This window comes from Scatophagus argus, chromosome 9 (assembly GCF_020382885.2).
Source record: "Scatophagus argus isolate fScaArg1 chromosome 9, fScaArg1.pri, whole genome shotgun sequence".
Taxonomy (NCBI): Eukaryota; Metazoa; Chordata; class Actinopteri; family Scatophagidae; genus Scatophagus; species Scatophagus argus.
The window spans coordinates 24,809,105-24,832,620 of NC_058501.1; the positions used below are offsets into that span (position 1 = coordinate 24,809,105).

General features: G+C 44.3%; 1 protein-coding gene across 7 annotated transcripts in view; it reads right to left on the reverse strand.

The window, feature by feature from the left end:
- The window catches only part of mef2d (myocyte enhancer factor 2d), a 79,912-nt gene extending 61,953 nt beyond the window's left edge, over positions 1–17,959 (reverse strand). For 2 of the 7 annotated variants that reach the window (XM_046400824.1, XM_046400820.1), the window contains exon 1: positions 17,707–17,959. The gene's annotated coding sequence lies outside the window, so the exon portion shown is untranslated. The remainder of the gene's footprint in view (positions 1–17,706) is intronic. The other 5 variants (XM_046400826.1, XM_046400825.1, XM_046400822.1 and 2 more) reach the window with 5 other exon arrangements.
- Positions 17,960–23,516: the final 5,557 nt, after the last annotated feature.

Genomic DNA, 23,516 nt, shown 5'->3' on the forward strand with positions numbered 1-23,516 from the left:
GGTGCTCTGTTCTGCACAAACAAATCCCTCAAGGCGACGAGGCGTTTGATGTGCAATGGGGCGTTGAGGGCCACACGGAGCCAGCCCTCCCCCCTAACCTCCACAAGCTCCCTGACATTGACTAACACACACACACACACACACACACACACACACACACACACTTCTCCTCAGAAACAGCTGACGTTTTAACAGGCTTACAACAGCTGACAGGCTACAGGTGGGGCAGAGGGGACCCTTCATAAGCCCTCCACCCCTCCTCCTCTTTTTAGTGGCCTGCTCACAATTCCCTTCAGCAATCCACACACACACACACACACACACACACACACACACACACACACAAACACACACACACACACACCTGTTGTGACTCCAGAGGAATTGTCCTCTGTGAAAAGCCTTCCTTCATACTGTATCCTCCTCTCTCTCTCTCTCTCTCTCACACACACACACACACACACACACACACCGTCAGTGCATTAAAACAGGGCTTTATGACCCTCCAGCATGTGTCGGTGTGTTGGCTCAGGAGTGTGTGTGCTGTGTCCGACTGTAACAACAGATGCTACCGTAGACCAGAGCTACAGGCTAAAAGCACTAAGCTCCTTTGCTTTGCTTCGCTGGAGCCGGTGCTGGCATTACGGCGAGGAGAAAACCACGCTGTAATGTTAATCCATAATCATTTTAACCCACAATATCAAGGTTTTCACTTCAATCATCACAGTGCACAATCACAGCGACAGTTTGACCATATGATGGGGATCTTATAATCCTGAGGTCACGCTCGAGTCAGGAAATAATCGAGCGCTGCCCGTTTTATTATCACGAGGTCTGAACGTTTCCTCGACTGTTGAGAAGGAAACTTTGTCAGATTTTGCAGCAACAGACGCATCCTTTGATGGGGACTCAGAGACTCCATGACAGAAGTCTTTTTCAGGAATTTCGAGACGCCACCCCTCGTGAACGTTCTCCCAACGCTTTTGTCAAACAAAGTTTCCTGCGAAGTGAACTGTGGTGGAGTGCAGGCGGGATATTTAGGACGACGAATATCGGTTTGTAAGAAGGGAGCAAAGCTGGGAAGAAGAGAGGGGATTTGAAAGCACAGCACTTCTTTGGATTGGATGAGAAAACTGTGGGGTGAAAGGAAGAAAAAACACATCTTTGGATTATGTATTCTTGCTGGGTGTGCAAAACAGAAAAAAAAACAGTTTCCATAACTTCTGGTGCTCGACTTTTGAAACCACTGAATCTGTTCTTTCTTCTCTTTTGTCATCGTTCACAGGGTGGTGCTAACCTGCTGCGACAAAGGAAATGATTTATCAACAATCATTTACATTTTGTAGTAGAACTGAACAGGCTGAACACCTGAGAAGCACAGCTGAAAGCACAGAGCTGCAGAGGTACAGCACTGCCTTTCTGTTTAACTCCTCCTACAGCAACACATTAACAGTATACAACCTATAGGTTCAGTGCTGTGGTCCATGGAAGGCATTTAACATAATTTGTCAAAATCAAGATGAACGTCACACAGGAGGTGGAAAGTCTGGCCGCAGTAACAAGCAAGCGCATGGCTTAAGATAAATCCAGCTTAAAGCTCAGACTGTGTATGAGAGGTCTGGATTGGGTTACGGGAGATGTTTGACGCTGTGTTTTGCAACGCGCCCTCCAAAATACCCAGTATCTGCCCTCCACTGACGCCCCCTTTGGCAGGCAGCAGCACAACACCACTTCCTCAAATGATGACCTGATTTAGTGAAGCAGGTGCAAACCAGGTCGATTTCAACATAATTTTCACTTTTGCACCTAAATTAAAACATTGCTTTGACGCTGCTATGACGGTCGCTGACTGTCAGCCGAAGACTTTCACACTAGAGATGTGTGCTTTTCACATCCTGTTTCCTACCAACAGCCACCACTGGTTACAGTCAGGGAACCCTGTGGTTGTGGTTAAAACTAGCCAGATTTGGTTACCTGAACTCAACCAAACCGTAAAGTCGTCAGAATGTTTAATCCTCAGTACTAGTTTACAAAAAGGAGGGCCTTTCAATGGCAACAAAGGCATACAAAACAAGATCATTGTTCTTTGTTTTTCATCAACAACCTGCACACTGTGCCGGTACAGCACATACCAACACTTTTCTAATAACGTGCTGATACTTTCCTTAAACCATCGTGGAGACTCATTAAAGAGTCACATGAAACATTTTCTGACAAAGCACCGATGAAAACGTCCTCCTGCAGAGAGCGACGCCGCATGAGAAGACGACCTACTTTGTGATTCAAACCACCAGTACATATGGTTAAAACTGCTCCCTACAGATCACATTCTGTGTGGTTTAGTAATGCTCAAACAAAATGTGCAAAAACATCTTAACATATTCCTATCTAGGCTTCCCAGCGCTCTTGTTTTTCTCTCTTTGCCTTCCTTGAGAAAAGCACGAGGACTCTTTCTTTCTTTCTCTCCGAGCCTGGTGGTGTTCCAGCTGTAATGTGATAACCAGTTCAATAACATAAACAACTGCCAGAATCCTCCAGAGGAAGGATGCAGAGAGAGAGAACGTGTGTGTGTGTGTGTGTGTGCGTGAACATGAGTCAGTGGGTGGATGTCTGTGTGCGTTTGGTTTTACATGGGAGCGCGTGTGGGCTGGAGAGCAGGAGAGGCCTGGGCGAGAGGTGAGGACGAGTCAGCCATTGAACACCATCAAATAAAACGTTATCTAACGGCCTGCCACAGAAACAAGTACGCTCTCTATCGACCGACAGCGCGGCTGTGCTTTTGCCCGTGAAAACACTCCTCGCTGACGCCCGTGAGCAGAGCTTGTACATCGGAGCACAGAAATGGATTCCAGCAGCACTTTAAAGAGCCATCAGGGTATTTGTACACTTTCTGAGCACAACTTTAATGACTTCTAAGACCTGTTTAATAGATCTAAGAGAAGGGAAACATATTATTTGTGTGGCGGAAAAGGGCTGGAGCCGAGGAGCTTCAGAGGACAGAAACTCTTTTGCTGTGTTAAAGAGTGATAAGAGCAACACAACAACACGCGGCCCGCCGCCACCCTCTGAGCAGAATCTTCACTGTACATCAAAACTGTCAACTGCGATTGTTCCATCAACCCCTTGTCGAATTGTATTCAACCCACCATACAAGCCCACACATTTGGATGTTGAAAGTTTTATGCACTGATTACAAAAATCCACTGAAAATAAATGCATTTGGATATCAAACCTCAACACGGGTTAAGCGAACTAAAGGTGCTCCGATTAATAGTAGTGAGTTTGCTGCGTGGCGTCGATAAAAGCCAATGAACAGTTGATGAGTTAAGCACGCAAGACAGTTTCTCAGTGTGCCGCTGAAACACCACAGCAGACAGAATCATTAGCCAACCAGGCTACAGAAAATGGCTTTGGGATGAACAGACTTTCCTTTAGAAAATGGCAAACTGAACAGAGCGCTGACCACATCAGAGCTTCTCCTCACGCTGTCACTATAGTTACTATCAGTGGCTGGATAGTAGCTGGAGCTAACCGCTAACGGAGCTAACAGCTGACAGCAGAGCTCAACACACAGCAGGACTGCGAGTTTGAGCTCAGAGGAACATGAAACCTTAAACAGTGAACTACAAAACAGAAGGTTCACAGCAACATGTACTGAAGTACTTCAACCGAGCACAGATTGGAGGTAAAGGAGCTTAAGGAGTCACAGACACTTTACATCAGAGTACATCTGACCAAACTCGATGAAAGTCCGCAGAGAGTAGCAGACGCAGAGGCGCCTCAGGACACAAAGACCTCAGGACAAACACTGAGACAACTGAGACACTGAAGTTTTAAATAATTCTGTCCTACTAAGTTTTGTGCTGTGATTGTTTTTACTTTATAACTAGAATTTGAACTGAATGGTCTTATGATCCTGAATTAATTCAATGCGTCTGAACCCTTGGATGACAGCCTTCTTTTAACGAGGACGAAACAGCGTTTTCTTAAACACGTACACACATTTTGTACCTTGACAATACTTTCACTCATGAGCGGATACAGTGTATGTGTTCATGCATGAACTCACATACACATGCCTGGAGTCATGGCAACATCACACGCACATACAAACACAAGAAGAGTGTGGAAAGGGTCTTCTCCTCCTCCTCCTCCTCCTCCTCCCTCTTCTCTCTCTCTCTCTCTCTCTCTGCTATTCTACAAGAGATGAAGAGGAATAGGCAGATTCACTCCTGCACCCCTCCTCCCTCCACCTCTCCATGCTCTTCCTCCACTTTAGCTCATGGCTAACTCAATGAGCCTCGCGCAGATGGTCCCATAACACCACCACAGCTGTGCGGCCGTAAAACGACTCCACGCCCCAGCGAGGAGGAGGAGGAGGAGGAGGAGGTTCATATACATTCAGATATTCAAATGAGGCCATAACCTCTCTGCCGCACTCCGCTGGAAGTGGGAGAGAGGTGTGGGAGGAATTCAATGGGAGGCGAGACCAGAGAGACAGAGTGGCTACATGATGATGATGATGATGACGAAGAGCAAGAAAACCCCGGGACCTGAGATAAAAGGGAGGCAGGGTGAGGGAGAGAGGTGAGAAGCCTGGGTGTAGTGTTTCAGCTCCTGCCTCTGCTGCTTGCTGTTTCAGCTGTGCCGAAGCTCTCACGCCACCGTTCACCCCGTCTGTGTGGTGGCAGGCGCTCGGGCTGCTGCGTTCACACTGCAGCTGAAATTCTTGTTTCCCACATCTCACACACATCTGATGTTTCCTCCTCTGCGTGATCGTGTGTGTGTGAGTGTGTGAAGGCGCAGTCTTTTCCAACCAGTGGAAAACCTGGACCACATGGACCTGTGGCACCAGATCAAACCCTAATGAGCTGCGGCCTGCATGAGATTCCTCTCCAAATGCTCAAAAAGCACAGCGGTGACGCAGTTAATCCCACGTCACTCATCTGAAACAATCGTCATAAGCTTGGCTCCAGGCAACTGGGCTGAGCCAACATCAACAAAGAGGAAACAAGACAGGAAAGAAAGCCAAAAAGCCAGTCGGTTGGTATTTAGGGAGACGCCTCAATTCTGAAATCTCACTCCGAATCAAGATGTGTTGGTATTCAAACAATGAAAGAATATTTTTGATTACTTTATTTGTCTTTTGCAGTATTATTGGCAGTATTGTGTGATCCAAAAGAAGTCAAATTTAAAAAGAACAAACACGAAGGCCTCACGCGTTCCTCCTGCCTCGTTCTGTTCGGCAAAAGGGAAACTTTGGCACCAGCTGAAAAACGATTTCTGGCAAAAGCAACTTAAGAGTATGAGTTACTATGCGAGTTTTGAGTCAGCGAAAGACCTTTGATTATGAAACATTTCTGCTTCTGGAGGCAGAATGAGCCGCGTTTTCTGAATACTGAATGATGCATCTGAGGTAGGAACACTTTCCCAAAACAGACGTATGGCATTTCAGAGGCAAAAAACCAAAAAACTTCTCTTCTACATCTTTCTTTTCTTTTCTCTCGCAGCTTCCTCCGGCCTTGTAGGTGTGCAGCGCTCCTTGATCCTCGTTCCAACTTCTTCTGGTGTTTTTTATCCGCTCACTTCTTCTTTTATAATCTTGTGCGATGTATTGCTCTCCGAGCTCCTTGGCAAAAATATCAGCTCGACCTCAAGTGATGCCTCAGCGTGAAGCTTCAGTCATCAGATCCAGGCTGAACATAACGCAGTCGATCGATTCCGACTCTCAATAATCGTCCTGCGACGTGCCGCTCTTACTGGAATATCAGTAACCTTTGACTCCAGCTGAAATATACCTGAAAGGTAGGAGAGATTCCTGCCAGGCAGCCTCAGTAGGTTCCTCCAAAGTTCCTGTTGTGTAGCTGAGCTGAGACGTCCTTGACCTCCGACCTTCATGTGGAGGAGGACAAGTAAAGGAAGAATCAATGACGTCTCACACACTGAATTGTATTAGGGACTGATTTAAGGTGTCTGTGTGTTTTACTGTTTTTTTATTGTTTGTTGGTTTTATCCAACAGCCAATAAAATTAATTTAAAATACTTGATCATAAAAGTTACATTTTGCATTTGCAAAGTAACTAAAGTTATTAAATAACAGTAGTAGTGGAATAAAAAGCACAATATCTGCCTTCAAACTGTAGTGGAATGGAAGTATGAAAACTGAAATAAAGTTCAGTTCAGTATTTTTACTGCAAGTATATTAGTCCCAACTATTGGTTATTGATTACTAATAATCAAGGCTATTAATCTGCCCTGAAAAAAAACAAATCCACATCAATCTGTTAAGATTCAATATAATGCAATATATTGTGATTTTTTATTCTATTTTGTGAAAACTATTGATTAAGAATCAATCATTACAGCATCACAAGATGTAATATTGTGATGCGATCAGTATTTCCTTACAGACTTGATGGTTTAGGTTTATTGATATCAAATGTGTCTGTACCTCCAGTGTAAGTCAACATAAATAAATACAAAAATTGTATTTATATTAGAAAAATACCCAAAAAGACCATTCTGAGTACTTCTGCTATCTCTTTCAGCCCTGTTCATTTGGTTTTTCACTTTTCTTATTTTCACTCTCTTTTTAAAAGCTCCAAGACTATTCAGAACGTAATGGAATTTTAAATAAAAGGCCATTTTGCTGAAGGTTGCCAGAAGCTGAACTAAATGGATTCAAATTGAATTTAAGTGGATTTTGACACCACAGCCAAGTCAAGGTCAAGCCAGGCGTGCTTTCTGAGCGGCACTGCAGCCCTGAGAGCGGCGCAACTCGCCACTCAAGCTCCCGTTATTTAAGGTTAATCCTGCAAATTGTGTTGGGTTTAAGTTGCATTTAACCCACATGGACACTGAAGGTTGTGTCTTGATCAAAGACCGCCGTCCTCTGATCCCACCCGCTGATACAATGTGCATTTGGGTAGCTTTGCATCAAATGACCTCTTTGGTCGGTAAAGAGTATATTAAAAGAAGGAAAATACAACTTAATCTGGATAAAGTGCTGCAGCGAGACGGACTGACTGCCAAAGGGAGGAGAGTGAGATCACAAACCAGCACAGACACCCGCAGATGAAATGTAATGAGAGGGCCAAAGTCCTTCAGATTCATTAATCCCTCGATCAAAATAAATGTTATGTGCATTCAGTGTTTTCATTTGCTTGTTTCTACCTCGTAGCCAAAATGAGGTCAGCACAGACCAAAGCTGGTTATTTCCAGCAATTTCCTCTGTGACAGACCGGATAAATTTAGTGCCCTGAACAGGATATTTTCAGCAAAAATCAACAACAGAGTAGGGATTTACCACACAGGGTTTCTTTTTTTTGTCTTATTTCCGTTTACATTTTATGTAACAGATCTTCATAGAAAGACTGCAGTGGACAGTGTGAACAGACCTGATGAGCTGTATGAATAACGCTGTTCAACAAACAAAACGGAAATGATTCCACAATTAAATTATCACTGAAATCATGGGGTCGTTTGTATTTTCTTTTGGGTGCGAGATGGAGTTTGGCATCTCGCTCAAGGGCACGTTGGCCCAAGACACAATTGCGTGACCTTCCAGCCTACAACACAGTCTCTTTAAAGTCCAGGCCACCCTGCTGTCCCACTTCTCCAGAGTCCATCGTCTGAGTCCAGGCCTTCTCTGCTGCTCTCTCAGAGGAATGGAAAGTCTGTGGCAAACCACAGAGGGTTGATTATGATTCTGACCAGGGTGACAGTCGGGGCAAACTCCAGCAAACATCCAACTTTCCCTTTAAGCTCAGAGGCTGCCACCCCTGCTGAAAGCTGAAACCCAGAAAGCCACAGCATATCAGCTTGTTGTCACAGAAACACACAATTTTCTAATGTTTCATATCATGTTTCACTGAGTTTAACAAACAAATGAAAGTCCTGGTTTTCAAGCAAACTAGTAAAAAGGAAATCGACAGCCCCAGAAACTAAGCTTGGGAACCAATTCAGGAAGGAAACTGTCTGCAACAAGACAACAGAGGCAACATATTGCTCTTTACTGCTGTGTGACTGTGTTGCTGGGATGGAAAAAAGGACAGGAGGACACCAGAAAGACATGATGTCAGTCTCCAAACTATTTTAATTTTCTCCTTGAGCTCGTATCCCACAGTTACATATTTAGCAAATTAACATGTGGGGTCATGTTTCTGGTGAAGGCCAGTCCAAGATTCATTCATTCATTCACTTTCTACCAACCCCTGGGGGAAATATCTGCCGCTAAAGGCTCCACTATGTCCACCAACTAGTTCAGCAGCCGCCTGCTGCAACAGAAAATGATGTGAGGAGATGACTGACGATGAACTAAAACAGTGAATTTGTGGCCGGACTGATCAACAATGAGCTGAAAGTCATTCTGGAGCTCCGTGAAGCCCGGCGGAGCTGCACATTCAGCAGATCTTGTTTTCCAACTGCCCAAGCAGGTGACCAAAGTCCCTTTTTATGAGCGCTTAAAAAAGCTTCATTTATTAGCAGTTATCAAATAATGACTGATGCTCATATTTCTCAGAGTTTTGATATCACAATAACAGTATCAACAACCAGCAACCTCTCAGCAAAAACCTTTTCAAGTGCATACAGTTGGACCAAGAACTGACTTCCTAAAAAGTTTTCTGGGTTCCTGGAAAGGTTCCTGTGACCAGGAGAGACTGGAAGGCGTTCCTGCTGTTCCCCACAGCAAAGTGTGACCGAGCGCTGCTTGTGTAGCTCAGTGTTCTGGTGAAGACTTTATTTATCACTGTATTTCCATAAGGCCAACATCTGGATCCACATCTGACATGCAACGGTGCATTCAGAGCTCCAACTTGAAAGTTCCATTCAAAATTTGAAATCTCGCTGCTGTTTCAACGAGCTGACGAAAAGCAATAAAAAACGTCTGCTGACATGAAAGTGATTCTATTAAAACTGCGAGTCATCTAACGAGGTCCGCTTATAAAATACTTATGCATTTTAAGATTGAATCATCTGTGTTTGTTAAATATTGAATGATGAATTCAAAATGGAGAAAATGTTTTAAAAGTGGATACGCAGAGACCGACGGTTTGACTCTTGACTGACCCCCGCAGATACAAACTGCTTCTCCGATTCCCCCGCAGTCAAACGAAGGCAAAGCACAAAGACAAATTGCGGTATATTGCAGCATCAAAACCCAAAGGAGTATCTCTAATGATCAACTCAAATAATTATGAAGCCTGATATCATCAAAAGGTGGCTCCTGCCATCCCAACAGAAACACACCGGAGGCCGTCTGACGTTTCCCTTTCCAACCCGCGCTGACTGGTATTTAAATAAACCAACTGAGCAACGCTCTCAGGGGACGGACGGCGCTCTTAAACACGTCCTTACAGACAAATGTGATTTCTTTGCACGGGCTTAATCATTCATTTCCTCAAAAGCTTTTGGGCAAGCATAAAAATGCTTAAAAATGAAATTTCCAGCAGTAATCTACGAGACGGCCTTTTAATTACTGCCTCCGACTTTGTTGCTGCTGGTCTGCGTTTCCACAGATCACCTGCCAATCAAACCAAGTGGGCGGATTTCGGATTTTCTTTTGATGAAGTTTGAGTTCCTGTAATTGGCTCTTTTTTTTTCTTTCTTTGTCTCTTCAGCTACAGAGACGATGCTGCCGGCAGCTCCTCTGTTTATACCAAACATGAAACACATCACTTCTCAGCTGCAGACAAAGTTTCCCAAAGAAAGAAGAAACTAGCAGACACGCAGTGGTGGGTCTGCACGTGACAGAGGACAAAAACCCTCAGAACGTATTGACAACGCTGACAATAAGATCAGGAAAATGCACTTATAAGCACAGCATACTGTCGTCATGTCATTAAAGTGCAAACAAACAGACAAAAACAAGCAGAAAATGAATGTAGAAAAACTGTGAGAAATGTGAGAATTAGCTTCAGTTCTATGATCTATATCTCTGTAAACCCATTCTGAGGGGAACTGGACTGTTGATCAGAGCTGCAACAATTAGGCAATTATTCATTTAATCAATTGGTCAATCATAAAAATGTTGATTTTTGATGACTTGTTTCCGTCAAGCGTTTTGTGGTTGTAGCTTCTTAGACGATCTGCTGCATTTCTTTGTCATTTATGTCAGTTAATGAAGAGTCTCTGAGCTTTGGACGGCAGCTAGGACACATTAAATAACCTGAGGATGTCCCTTGAAGACTCTGGGAAACTGGGAACTTGTCATGTGCATTTTTTTATTGCCTACTATCTTATTAATTAATCACAGGGGGAAAAAACAGTTAGTAGAAAACCTTTAGTTGATCGTTACAGCCCTTGACCAAAACAGAGATTAACGTACAAAGACATCTCAGACATCTCGTTACTTTTCACTCCTCTCTGATAATGAGTACACAACCAGAAGGACGTACAACATTTGTGAGGCTAAACTTGAGCTTGTCGGATCAAAATCACCCAGCAAGCGTCCTGACTGTCCAGCAGCAGCTGAGGAGTTTGGCCAGACTGCAGCCTGTCCAACACAAACACAGCTAAAGTAACAACAGACCACCAGCACTGAAACACACTACAGTCCTCGTCCTTGTCCTCGTCCTCTGGGTGGGTCTGGATCTCCTCCCTGCCCTCTGCCCTCATGCCCCCCTTCTCTGTGTGCTCCATCTTAACTGATGTTTAACCTGTACATCAGCAGCTGATGATGGCTCAGTTAAGAGCTCTCAGGAGGACAGGGATTAGTCCTGTGTAAGTAAGGCGGTTTGCTGCCCTGCAGCCTCGGCTCCTCTGGACCCTAATCCTCCTCTTCGGTCCGGAGGGGTCAGAGCAGGGATGACGTGTTGGCAAATCTCCAAAGAGACTACAGTGAGGAAACAATGACACCATACATGCACTGCTGGGGATGTGTTGCTTCAGAGCTACAACCAATTAGCATTTAATTTGCAGATTGTTTTCTTGATTAATCAATAGAACAGAAAAAAAGTCAAATAGTCTCCAGAGCTCAATTTGCTCAAATTACTTTTTTCCATTTGAAACGCATAAAGTCCATTTCCTATCACAGATAACCGACACATATTCATATCTGAGAAGCTGGCAGTTCTGCTTAAAAAATACAATTCATCAGTGATGGATTGCTAAGACTGTCTGATGATCGACTTATAGACTCATCTACAAATAACTGAAAAATTTCTGTACAATTGAAACAAGCTTGATTAGCTCAAATCAGCCACACCTGAACCTCTATTTAAAAAAAAAATATCAGATTTGACTTTGACTTCTCCAATTACAAAGTTAGAAAAAGATGTGAAATCTGACCACGCTTTCAAGCACAGCTGCTGGTACAATGTTGGAGCCCTGAATGTACGAGCCGGTTTGTTCGATGCCTTTGGTTTGGTGCTTTTAGGAGGATGAGCGTGATGGCATTTAAAATGTGTCCTCTTCCAGGCAGCGTGACACACCAACAGGAAGCAAAACCCAAACCTACAGGCTTCGCGAGTATGTCGTCTCATACAGTTTCATGGCAGACTGAGGCGGAAATCGACATCTAACAGAGCAGCACACGAAAACGTGCCAAGAGCAAACCACAGACTGGACAGGATGGATTCAAGTGTTCCCAGCTGCTGGTAAATCACGGCACAGCAAAGGAGGTTCATGTTCAGCCAATAACTCAGGACACAAAAGCATTTCAGCTCCCCCTGATTCTCTCTGGTTCCGCAGGTTCTTTTTATCATGAGTCTATTTACTGTTTAGTGTCTGAAACGTCAGAAAAGCGATGCCTGCTGCAGAGGGAGGTGAAGCATCGGAGGAGACATCAGACCTGCGAGTCCGGACTGTGATCAAACCAAACGTGCTGAGATGTGATCACTTTTCAGCCATCTTGCTGAGTTTTCTTAGCTTCCCTGTGCAGATGCGAGTAATTTTCTATTGCCTGATTACCATAATAGCTGGTTAACAGTTTCTGCACTCGTGAAAACCAAAGAGCTGTATGAATTTAGGCATGAATATAATCTCTACAGCCATCACCGTATCAGGAAACACATTCCTCACCATTAAACATATATTTTAATCATCACTTGTCATTCCAAGTTCATTCATAACTGAAGCAGCATTTAGTACCAACCCACCCACGCTGCCATTAAAAGATGCTTTAATACGTTGCTGAACGTGAGCAGCAGCGAACTGTGAGTCACATGACTTTGCTTTGCCTCGCTGAAAATTTGGGTATGTAAATCTAAAAACGGCGCCACGTTGAACTTTTCAACTCCGGTTCAGGCCAAAACAAACAAACAGTAGGAGTGATGAGCTGCACCAGGAGAGGCAAAGCTCGCCCGGCCTGGTTCCTCCACCCTGTGTGGTGCTTCTCCGGCTGCGAGCACAGAAAGGAGGACATTTTGAGGCAGCAGATCGTGAGGTGAGGCTTGCTGCTGCTGCTGCTTCCAACATCAAGTGGCTCATGGTCCCCTCTTTGTGTGAAAAACACCTTTGGCTCTAAGTTCCATTAACAGAGAGGGCGTGAGGACGTTTCTTTCCCTCTTTCAGTGTGCCGGGGCAAAACGCTGCCCTGCGACGATTGAATCATAGCCATAATAGCAGAAGGCAGAGGCCTGCTGCGTGGCTGAGTTCTTCCTGTTCTCCTCGCTCAGCGTGGGAACAGCCACGGACAAAATCTGCCCTGGAATCAGCACACAAAAGAGGCCATGAAAGCACCGTGACCAGAGCAGGTAGTAATTGCTTCTTTCTGCTGAAATGCTTCGTCCATCTGTGAAGGAAGCTTTCAGTCTGACCGCATGCTTGTCTAACTCGGCTTTACAAGAGGTTTTTCTGCCGCCTTGGTATGAGAACATGGGTCAGCACACGGAAAACACACGTCCACTGTATGAGGCCGAGGCCGAGCTCAGAAGGTAAACAGCCGGATCAATGAGTCGGCAGGAGGTTACAGAGCTCACCTCGAGTCGTCAGTAAAACTCAGTGCTTCTCTCTCTTCCTTTCTGTTCCAGTTTCCCCGGCATCAGAATGAAAAACAAACTTTAAAGGAACAGTTCTCCCAAAAATTAAAATTCAGTTAGTATCTCCTCACCAACGTGGCGCAGGGCAATGGAAATCAGGTGAAGAGCTCTGGAGCTTCACAGTAAAACAGCGTTGCAGCATCCGGCTTATACAGCTGAACAAGCTGGAGACTTGTTTAAAAACAGGAGAAAATAAAGCAGAAGCAGCTGCTCCATGCAGCTCGTCCTGCGTAATCCAAGTCTCCGTGCTCACAAGCCTGAAGGCGCGTTAATGTGCCCTGAAGACAGAAACGTGACACAGGCTTCTGGGTAGCAGGTAAACACTGAGGTATGCAGACAGGAGGCCTTAGTCTTGTCTAGCAGTGAGTGAGTCGATAATGACTGAATTTTCATTTTTGTGTGAACGGTTCCTTTAAACGTGCCCAGAACATTGATGTCCTATCCAGCTCTCACTGGCTAATGCAGCCTGGGCTTCAGCAGTGATTAAAGCCCATCAATACTCGGCCTGGCCAACAAACAAACTGATTGGTGAAAATTAGATCCCAGTTAAAATTACAGTGCAGGCCAAAGTCCCAGTTCCACCGCGAGAGTCTGGAGGGTTCTGACTAATGGAGAGCTCTGAAGAAGTATTTAGAATGTGTCGCTACTCGTTTGCTCTTCAGTTTAATTCAAACGAATGGTTTGGGTCGGACTGAGCTCTCTGCAGACCATCTCTACTCCAGGGTCTCAGCTTTCACTACACCAAAAGCAAAATTTAGTGCTGGTGTTTGGTGGTCCTCTCATTATTTAATCTGTCCATCACGTGCTCTTATGGTCAAAGGTCACACCTTGAAAATCATTTGCTTTGTCCAAAAAAACCCATTCAATTTGGTATAGTAACAAAGCTAAAAAATAACTTCAAATTTAAAAAGTAAGAATCATTTCCAGTGAAGGGAAATCTTAATGCTTCAGCACACCAAGACATTTTGGACAATGCTATGCTTCCAACTTTGTGGCAACAGTTTGTTGAAGGCCCTTTTCTATTCCAGCATGACTGTGCCCCAGTGCACAAAGCAAAGCTCCATAAAGACATGGTTGGATGAGTTTGGTGTGGAAGAACTTGACTGGCCCTGAACTGACAAGACTGTTCTAATATTTACCTTTACCCACTTAGTCACCACATCCACATTATTCATGAATATTGATCAAAAATCGAACATTCTGTGACAGCACCCACAGTCATCCCTACTTCACTGATGAGGTATTTGGTTTGGTCATGTGGTCAGGATTTGCAGCTTTCCTCTGCTATATAGTCTATTACATTAAATACCGTTACCACTGTTGGGCAGACGAAACATCTGAAGGCGTCTACTTGGATGAAATCATACAAGGCAAGTTTCAGGTTCCTGATAATGTAGAGAAAAACAGACAAACTGACTTGTTACGACAGTCAGCAGATTAAACAATGAGAATAATTGTTAGTGGCAGCCTGAACGTCGCTGTGATTATAGATGTTAGTAAATCCATGCACACACGCCAGAAGACCTGAAGCTGAACTTCTACACGCTGCACACACTCCAACAGACACTGACGCTGTCTGTGATGTCTGGAGCATGACGGCTGACTGCCTGTGTTTGCAATTCAGCAGGAAGCTGCGGCAGGAGAGAATGATTGTACTTCCTCAAATTAACAGAAGCGAGGAGGAGGCGGCGAGGAGGCGTCGGTTTATTCCCCCTGCTGTGTTTTGACTATGGCCAACAGAGCACACGATGGAAGGAAAACCCAAACGCAGTCCTGCCTCCTCACAACCTCTGACTCTGTGAATGTGGATGGATGTTCAGGAGAATTAATTCCAAGATTACTTTTCACCATAAAAACTGTCTCCTTAAGTTTTGTCCGGGCATGGAGCTTTGCTCTGTCGATGAGAGCGGCGCATGGCTTCGCCTGCAGTCACGCTTCTCAGGAACACAAAAGCCCATTACTGGAGCTGAGCCCATGAGCTATCTGCAGCTTAAGCCCCTTTTCACCGAACAAGTCCAACTACAATATTTTGCTCAATTTATGGATTGTGTCCCCGCGTGAGCACACGAGTGAAAGGGAGAGCCCTCCAGAGAGCTCAGAGGAAGACAGACTGTGCTGTGGGAACGTGTTGTAATCTTACACTAAAGGGCACTATAAACATTTCTTCCATCCTAATGAGACACACAGCAGTTCAACAGCCAGCTGGAGACGACGACGGTGATGATGATGATGATGATGATGATAATGGTGATATCCCTTCAATAATGCCAGAAATGAGGCCTCAGTACAAGAGAGTCATCGTGGTCACATCTCGCAGTGGGAGGAAGGAGAAGAAAAGGTGATATCTGTGTGTGTGCTCTGACATCTCGACGACGTCAGAAACAACAGAGCGTTTATTTTTGTCAGCCAAAGCCCACGCGCCATCGCACCAAAAAAGAAAAAAAAAAAGTGCTGACATAAACCTGTCTCCATGGTGAAATTTGTCAAAACTTTATTTATTGCGAATGTGCAATTTAATCAGCTGCTTCCAGCAACTTTCAAACAGCCACCAGTGAGAAGATCTTTGAGCTTTAAACCAAAATGAGATGAGGGAGGGAATAGATCAGATGCTGGAGGTCTAGTTTCCTCTGGACGATGTTCTGACTGCGAGGCAGTTCTGATTTCACTCCAGACTTCACTATGAGATTCAGCCTGGTAAGACACAGGAGTCCTCAGTCTTCATCAGTTAATTCTTCAGTGAATATTTTTACAGTTCGCAGATTCAGAAGCAATTCTGCAGGACACATTAAAGTGGTAAAAGGACAGCTGAACCGCCTTACCTGAAGTGCTGTTTGTCCATCCAGATAGTCTTGGTGTGAGCGGCAGAGTTTTGGAGACATCAGCTGTAGAGACGTCTGCCTTCTCTTGAGCACAACAGAGCTAGATGACACTTTACTGGTGGTGCTCAAAGAGACTGACGGAAAAACTCATCAGCCAGTCTCTCTTTCCATCTCAAGATGATCCACAGACCGTGTTCACCACGTAGAAGGAATCTCTAATCAACTCATGGACGAGAGGCTCGCTCACTAAGGTAACTAACATTAATGTTTACATCCGGGTCTGTCACGAGCACGAGCCTCTCATCCATGAGCAGACGGAAGCTTCCTTCTGCATGGTGATATGATGTAGTTGGGTAGAAAGAAAATAGTTTCTAGTGCTGTCTAGCTCCCTTACACTCAGCTCACACCAAAATACCCACATGGATAACCAGCACTACGGGTGAGAGGAAAAATATGTAGTTTTGAATTTTGGGTTGAACTGTCTCTTTAAGGTACATTTCATAGACTTGAACGCACAACCACCCTCCCAAAAACAAGACTCTTACCCATCTCAGCCAGTTATCTGGACAAACACTGGTTTACACAGGGCAACTGAGGCAACCACTGCCAAAGCCTCACACAGAACCTAATCTGCTCTCCTCAGACCTGCTGGGACGCTCAGCAGCCCTGCTCAGCAGCCCTGCTCAGCACCTTATCTGGACTGTCTCTCCCGGGATCCTGTGACACCTCTTTGGCAGCCTGGACTTCACCTGCAGGCGTTGCTGAAACACTCTGCAGCAGCACATCCCTGCGCTGCACTATGTAATGATGGAACAGATAACAGTCGCTCCTGCCTCCTGTCATGAGAGGCTTCTCCCCACAGACATTTTCTCATTGTCTTGTTGCCCTCTAATCCCACTCACCTGCCTCTCTGACATGCTGCCAAACCAGCCGTGGAGGTGTGGGGGATATGACAGATAGGAGACTCGTCATCCAAAACAATGAAATAAAATCATTTCTCAGAGCCGACTTGACGGGAGTTTTATTCGGGTTTACTGATGCCATCATTACAGGGCTGCTTCCACGAGCAAAATGGTTTCCGGGTTGGAGGAGGAAATTAGAAGTTTGATGGCACTCTCTCCCGGGAGAAAAGCAATTACGCGCAGCAATGAGAGCACAATTGTCGGAAATGGGCTCATGAAAGAGACATAAAATTATTCGACAGACACAACAGCTTAAAGGATATGAAGAAAAGCAACCCATATGTTTCTTTTACAGGGAAACACAATTTCACCAAATCACTACAGTTTCCCGAGGCAAAAGCGGTGCTTTCGCTCTCGCTTTATCTGCACACTTTTCTCTGCCATTTAAACCTGTCGTTTAACGCGTAAACCAAATTGATGGCGCGATCAAACTTGCCAATAAACCAGACGTGCTTTTTTCAGAGATGAGATCCATTTGCCGAGATGAAGAGGAATCGCGTCAAAACCGGGCTGACACTTGTCGTAAATCGTTCCTGACAGCTCCTAATGGAGTGTTATTACTGTTGCGCACACCGCTCAAACCCACCGGCTGCGATGTGTGTTATTTTACACAAGGTGTGCGGGACTGAAACCGTGCAAAGCACACAGCGGGAATAAAAGCTTCAACCGCATTACTCGTGTTAACTTAGCAAACTATATGAAGCACCGCGTGCCCTTGACACAAAACACCGACGGAGCCCGAAGCTTCTCCCGGGCTGAGCCTCCTCAGAGTTACCACAACCACAACACTGTGCCGGCTGTCAACTCCGAGCGAAACACGCAAACAGGAGCACAGCAACCCCGCAGCGCCCGGACACGCAGCTGTCAGAAGTGGCCAAACACGGGAAGGAGGAAAAAATGTGGCAAATGTGAAACGCGGACACAAGCTGGGGAAGAGTGACTTACCCGAGCGGCGTATCCACATCTGTTTGATGAGACGGGAGATTCAAACGTCACACTTTGTTGCATTCAAAACGCACTGAAGGTTTCAGCGAAGACGAACAGTAACTCTCCGCCGGCCGCAGTGGGCTACCAATTTAGAAAAATTCCTCCTACTTGATGTACAAGGTAATTATTTAGTTATGGCAAATGGTGCCTAATCTATCCTGTGGCATTGCTTTATGATTGACAGGAGCGTGGCCAATGGGCGCTAGCTGTCCGCGCCGTACTAACCAATCAAATCGTCCGCGCGGAGTCGGTGGAGGCTGAGCTGTGAAGAAGGAAGGGCTGATGGCGACATCATGTGTTAAGAGTTTATATCCCTCCGCTTGTAGTCATGTTTTGGAAGGAACGACTCTACTTTAACTCATTTTTGTAACAGTAGCCAATTGCAAATCAGAGCTCACAGTTAGCACGGCGGTTGGTTCATTTTTGTAAGTTACGTAATAGCCTGCTACGAGCACGTAAAACAGTGTCCACAATAAGTATTTATATGGTAATTTATGGAAATGTAAGAAATCATAAATGACTCAGTATCATCATGTAGACCCCCCCGCCGCCCAGGGAAGACACAAGTTGAACATTTACGTAGCCACAAAGCAGCGCTTCGGCCCGATACTCGGTCACTTATTAGCTTAAATACATCATCATTCTTCGCTTTATTTACATGTGCTACGTGTTGTAAATGCGTAATTAAAACTTAGGCAGTCGGAGTGGCCTCGGCTGCACTTTCACTGGGTATCAAATGAGCTGCCATGTGCGAGTTTACGCCGCCCTATTTTATCTGCTCGCGGCGGAGGAACACGATGTTTACAGTCAGCGGAAGAGTGACGTTCAGTGACATACAGTCAGTGTGGCGCGCAACTGGGCATACAGAAATTCGCGGACGGAGTTCTGAGTGACCTGTACGTAAGGGACGTACACAATATGCTGTTTTATGCGATTCTACGGTGTTCAGCTTCTCCTGCATGCGTGTTCGGCTGCGTCAAGTTACGTCACTGGGAGATTTAAAGTGAGATGGTTTTATTTTGTCACAAAATAAATGGAGAAGTCAGAGAGTTCATTGGCTCAGTATTGATCAAGAGGAACATCAGTCGACCAATCGAATATCACTCGACAAAAAATGCTTCTAAAGCGCTGCGACCAATTACATGTGAAGGTGAAATGAAAGTAAGGACGAGGAAGACGATTTAGCCTAAAGCCTCCCACACCATGACATATGAAGGCATTCCACTCAGGGCTCACTGTGGCTGATTAATCAGTTGGAACTTCACAGTTCACGCACGTTTAGACTGGCCAGCGAATTGGATACACAGCGAGTGCAACTTGCAGCGGTGGAAGGAGTACTTAGATCATTTACGTTTGTTAAAGTATCAGCATAATAAAAATGTTGAATTACGAGTAAAACCCGGCATTCAAACTCGGTGAAGAAGTATTATTATTAACATGTAGTTTAAAATCAAAAGTAGAAGCAGCTGTTCTGCAAAAGTAATGGAAAGTTTGTTAATATTCAACCATGCATTTGCTTGTTGGAGCACCTTGAGGGAGTCAGTTTCAGTTCAGTGGTTCCCAGACTGGGGGTCTTGCCCATGGAAAGGGTCAACAGATAAATCTGCAGGACTGTGAGATGATTCATAGGAGAGGAAAGAAAAAACAACTAAGCTCAAATAAACAGATCTGTATTCATCTTTTCCCTAATATTTGTTGTGAAATACTGGAGAACGTAAACAGTTATTCAAATGAAACAGTGTGAGGAGTCTCTGACAATGTGTTGTATTTCATTACGTTGTCATACGATATGTTTTCATATGTAAAATCTGCAAATGCACTTAATTACCGTCCACCACTGCCAGCTCAGTGGACTCACGCGTTTGCGATGCGGTATTCCTGTCCGACACATACATGAGGTGCAGGGTTCGGCCTCAGCTGTGCACAATATGACCTCAGGTCAAACCTAAAGGGGAAATGAAAGATAACACTGGTGGCACCAGGGATGTAAGTAATGCAGCAAAACAGAACACCCGGTACTCAGGGACAACAACTCCCACCTCCAAAACATTCGAATAACAGTTTAATCTAATAAAGGGTTTGAATTCAGGTCGGGAATCTTTATAAAATCCAAAACAGACCTAAGACAATAAAAGCCAGAGCACAACAGTGGAAACAGACAAACAAACAGTGGTGGAAGACATTCTCAGATCCAGTACATAAGTCACGAGTATCAATACCACAATGACTGAGAAAGACAAAGTTCTGATACACACATCTGTTTTTATTTCCCAGATTTTCTCTAATCTTCATTTTTTGTGTGTGTGAAATACTGGATCATTTTACCACTTTGGGCCTCACACAGTTATTGAAATGAAACCATGTGCAAAGACGTGTGGGCAAATGTCTCTTTGATGGAGCTGCTCAACAAGTCAAAGACATCTGAGACATAACAAAAGGCCTCAGCTGGACACAGCTTTAATATAACGGGTCACAAGTCAGTAAGGTTAGAGACAAGTCTGTTATATTTTAGAAGCTTACTGGAGGATCAAAACTGCCAAAATTAAAAACAAATAAATGACTCAAAAAATAAATGAATGATATTATATCTATCAAAAATGAAAAATAAATGTGCATCAATTAATTTATAAAATGTGACATTTTATCTTTATATTGATTCCCTGTGTATTTACTTGCCCATTTAATTTTCCCTTTTATCATTTTAATTTGTGGGATGTAGAGGTAGGTACATAAAAAATAAATAAGTACATTTAAAATGAATGAATTGATAAATTTGAAAATTAAATGGGAAAGTAAATAAATAGAAGAGCTAATGCAAAGGTAAATAAATATAAAACTACATATCTAATTATGTCACATTTTATAAAATGCCTACATTTAATTTAAATAATGTTCTTGGTGCATTTAACCGAATATTCTTTTATTTATTTTGATTTTGGCAGTTTGGGTCCTCCACAGTGGACTGACCCCCTGAAGTACTACAACATGTAGACACAGCAGCACACAGCAGCTTCCTCAAGGCTCAACACTCATACGTATCATACATATCACAGCTCCATCATCGCCTTCTTTGTCTTATTGAGACGCTCGTTTGGCTGAAAGCAGCTCAATAAAACATTTAACGTGATGGTTCCTGCTTTCAGGACACCAGGCCAAGTATTGTGTCACCAAACATAACAATGTAGTAGCAGTTGTAGTAGCACCAGTAGTAGTATTAACAGTAGCAGCAGTAGTAGCAGTAGTAGTAGTAGCAGCAGTAGTATTAGCACCAGTAGTAGTATTAGCAGTAGCAGCAGTAGTAGCAGTAGTAGTAGTAGCAGCAGCAGTAGTATTAGCAGTAGCAGCAGTAGTAGCAGCAGTAGTAGCAGTAGCAGCAGTAGCAGCAGTAGTAGCAGTATTAGCAGCAGTAGCAGCAGTAGTAGCAGTAGTAGTAGTAGTAGCAGTAGTATTAGCAGTAGCAGTAGTATTAGCAGCAGTAGTAGTAGCACCAGTAGTAGTATTAGCAGTAGCAGCAGTAGTAGCAGTAGTAGTAGTAGTAGCAATGGTATTAGCAGTAGCAGCAGTAGTAGCAGTAGTATTAGCAGTATTAGCAGCAGTAGTAGCAGTAGTAGTAGTAGCAGCAGTAGTATTAGCAGTAGCAGCAGTAGTAGCAGTAGTGTTAGCAGTAGCAGCAGTATTAGCAGCAGTAGTAGCAGTAGTAGTAGCAGCAGCAGTAGTATTAGCAGTAGCAGCAGTAGTAGCAGTAGTATTAGCAGCAGTAGTAGCAGTAGTAGTAGTAGCAGCAATAGTATTAGCAGTAGCAGCAGTAGTAGCAGTAGTATTAGCAGCAGTAGTAGCAGTAGTAGTAGTAGCAGCAGTAGTATTAGCAGTAGCAGCAGTAGTAGCAGTAGTATTAGCAGTAGCAGCAGTAGTAGCAGTAGTATTAGCAGTAGCAGCAGTATTAGCAGCAGTAGTAGCAGTAGTGTTTACAGCAGCTCGGACACAGAGGCAGGGAGCGACACAGAGGGAGATTACACAGTGTTTTCTGCTTTGCATAAGAAGCTTATGTGATGGGGTTTTTCAGGGGAGAATTGCAGCAGTCAGATGGACGTCCTGCTGTCTTCTGCTCACGCCGTCCTGCTCGTACAGCTGGGTAGTCCCGCGGTCAGCTGTTTGACTCGGGGGTCAGGGAAATGCCATGAGAAAAATGACAACAGACAAGCCGGGCCAGGACAGAGTAGAAAATACAGAAAACAGTTGGCTTGTCCATGGCAGGACTCACACTCACAGCTGCCGATCCTGCTGCTGTCCAGCTTATTGTTTGAATAGTACGACTAGTTTGTTAACTAATGCCATCCAGCAGGACTTTTCATTCAGCCCAGTCAAAAAATACAGTTTGGGACCCCCTGTTGAAGCTGAATCATTTAGCGTTATAAGCAGCGGTTCACTCAAATTAGTTTTCTGACATTAGGAGCCACTTCGCTGTACTGCTGACAAAATATTCTGATGATGTGTTCTTTCAAATGTCACATATTTTAATATAAGGTCAAACCAAGAGCCTGAGGGCTGAATGTGTTCACAATAAAAAGCAGCTTGGAGCGTTTAGTGTGCCGGTTCTGGGTCGTCTGGGACTGGTTTCAGTTACAGTGAAGGGGAAACTCAATGCTACAGCGTTCACTGACATGTCTCAGTGTTCTTTGTGCTGACAGTTTGTGTTTGTCTCTTGTCCAGTTTGGCGTGGAAGAACCTGACTGGCCGGCTCAGGACCCCGACCTCAGCCCCATCCAACATCGTTTGGGATGAACTGGAACACCTTTCCAACAACAGGTTTGATATCTGCAGGAAAGACTGAAATCAGCCGAGTAGAAGATGCCAGAGCAGCAGATTAATGAAGCATGTGGGAATCACATGTTCAGTGGTGGAAAGTACTTTTACTCAGGTATATTTAGTTTCATGCCGTGGATGTAAAACGCTCATTCTGAGGTAACACAAACACAATCAGTTTCAGGTAATTATAATGAAAATGACTAATGACAAATCTTAAATAGAACTTACTGTCCTTACAGAGTGTCTTACAGAGCACCACTGTACTTGTTCCACCACTGCATATATTCAGCTGTTGCCTATGGTGTAATGTGTCCACATACTTTTGACCAGCAGTGTGTCAAATATTCTTCATTTTAACAGAGAGCTTGAAACTCTCATAATAATCTTACTCTCACTAAACACGATATTTCAGTTGTCTGCAAAACATCTACATGTAATTTTCCTTTCAGCTCATGTTTGCGCTGCAGCTCTGGAATAAGCAACAGGAGAGTTCACAGATATAAGCAGGAACTCAGTGACTCCACTGTTGTCTTTCATGCTGAATATTCAGCTCACAGCACTCTGGAAGATCGCTGATGTGTCCGGGAGGGCATGAGGTCACAGTGGTGGAGAATACTGCAAAAATTAACTGTTGCTGTGCAATCAAATGGAGAGGCATTCAGAATGACCTGCTGATGGGAGGAATACTGAGAGCTGCTACATGTCTGTACAGTAACTCCAAATGATCCGCCTTGGAGTTATGCTGCCTGAATAACATCCTGATACACTGTACAGACAAAAGTATCCAGACACAGCTTTTCATGGGGCTGCTTCTCAGGGTTTGGGCTCGGCCCCTGACTTCCAGTGAAGGGAAATCTTAATGCTTCAGCACACCAAGACATTTTGGACAATGCTATGCTTCCAACTTTGTGGCAACAGTTTGTTGAAGGCCCTTTTCTATTCCAGCATGACTGTGCCCCAGT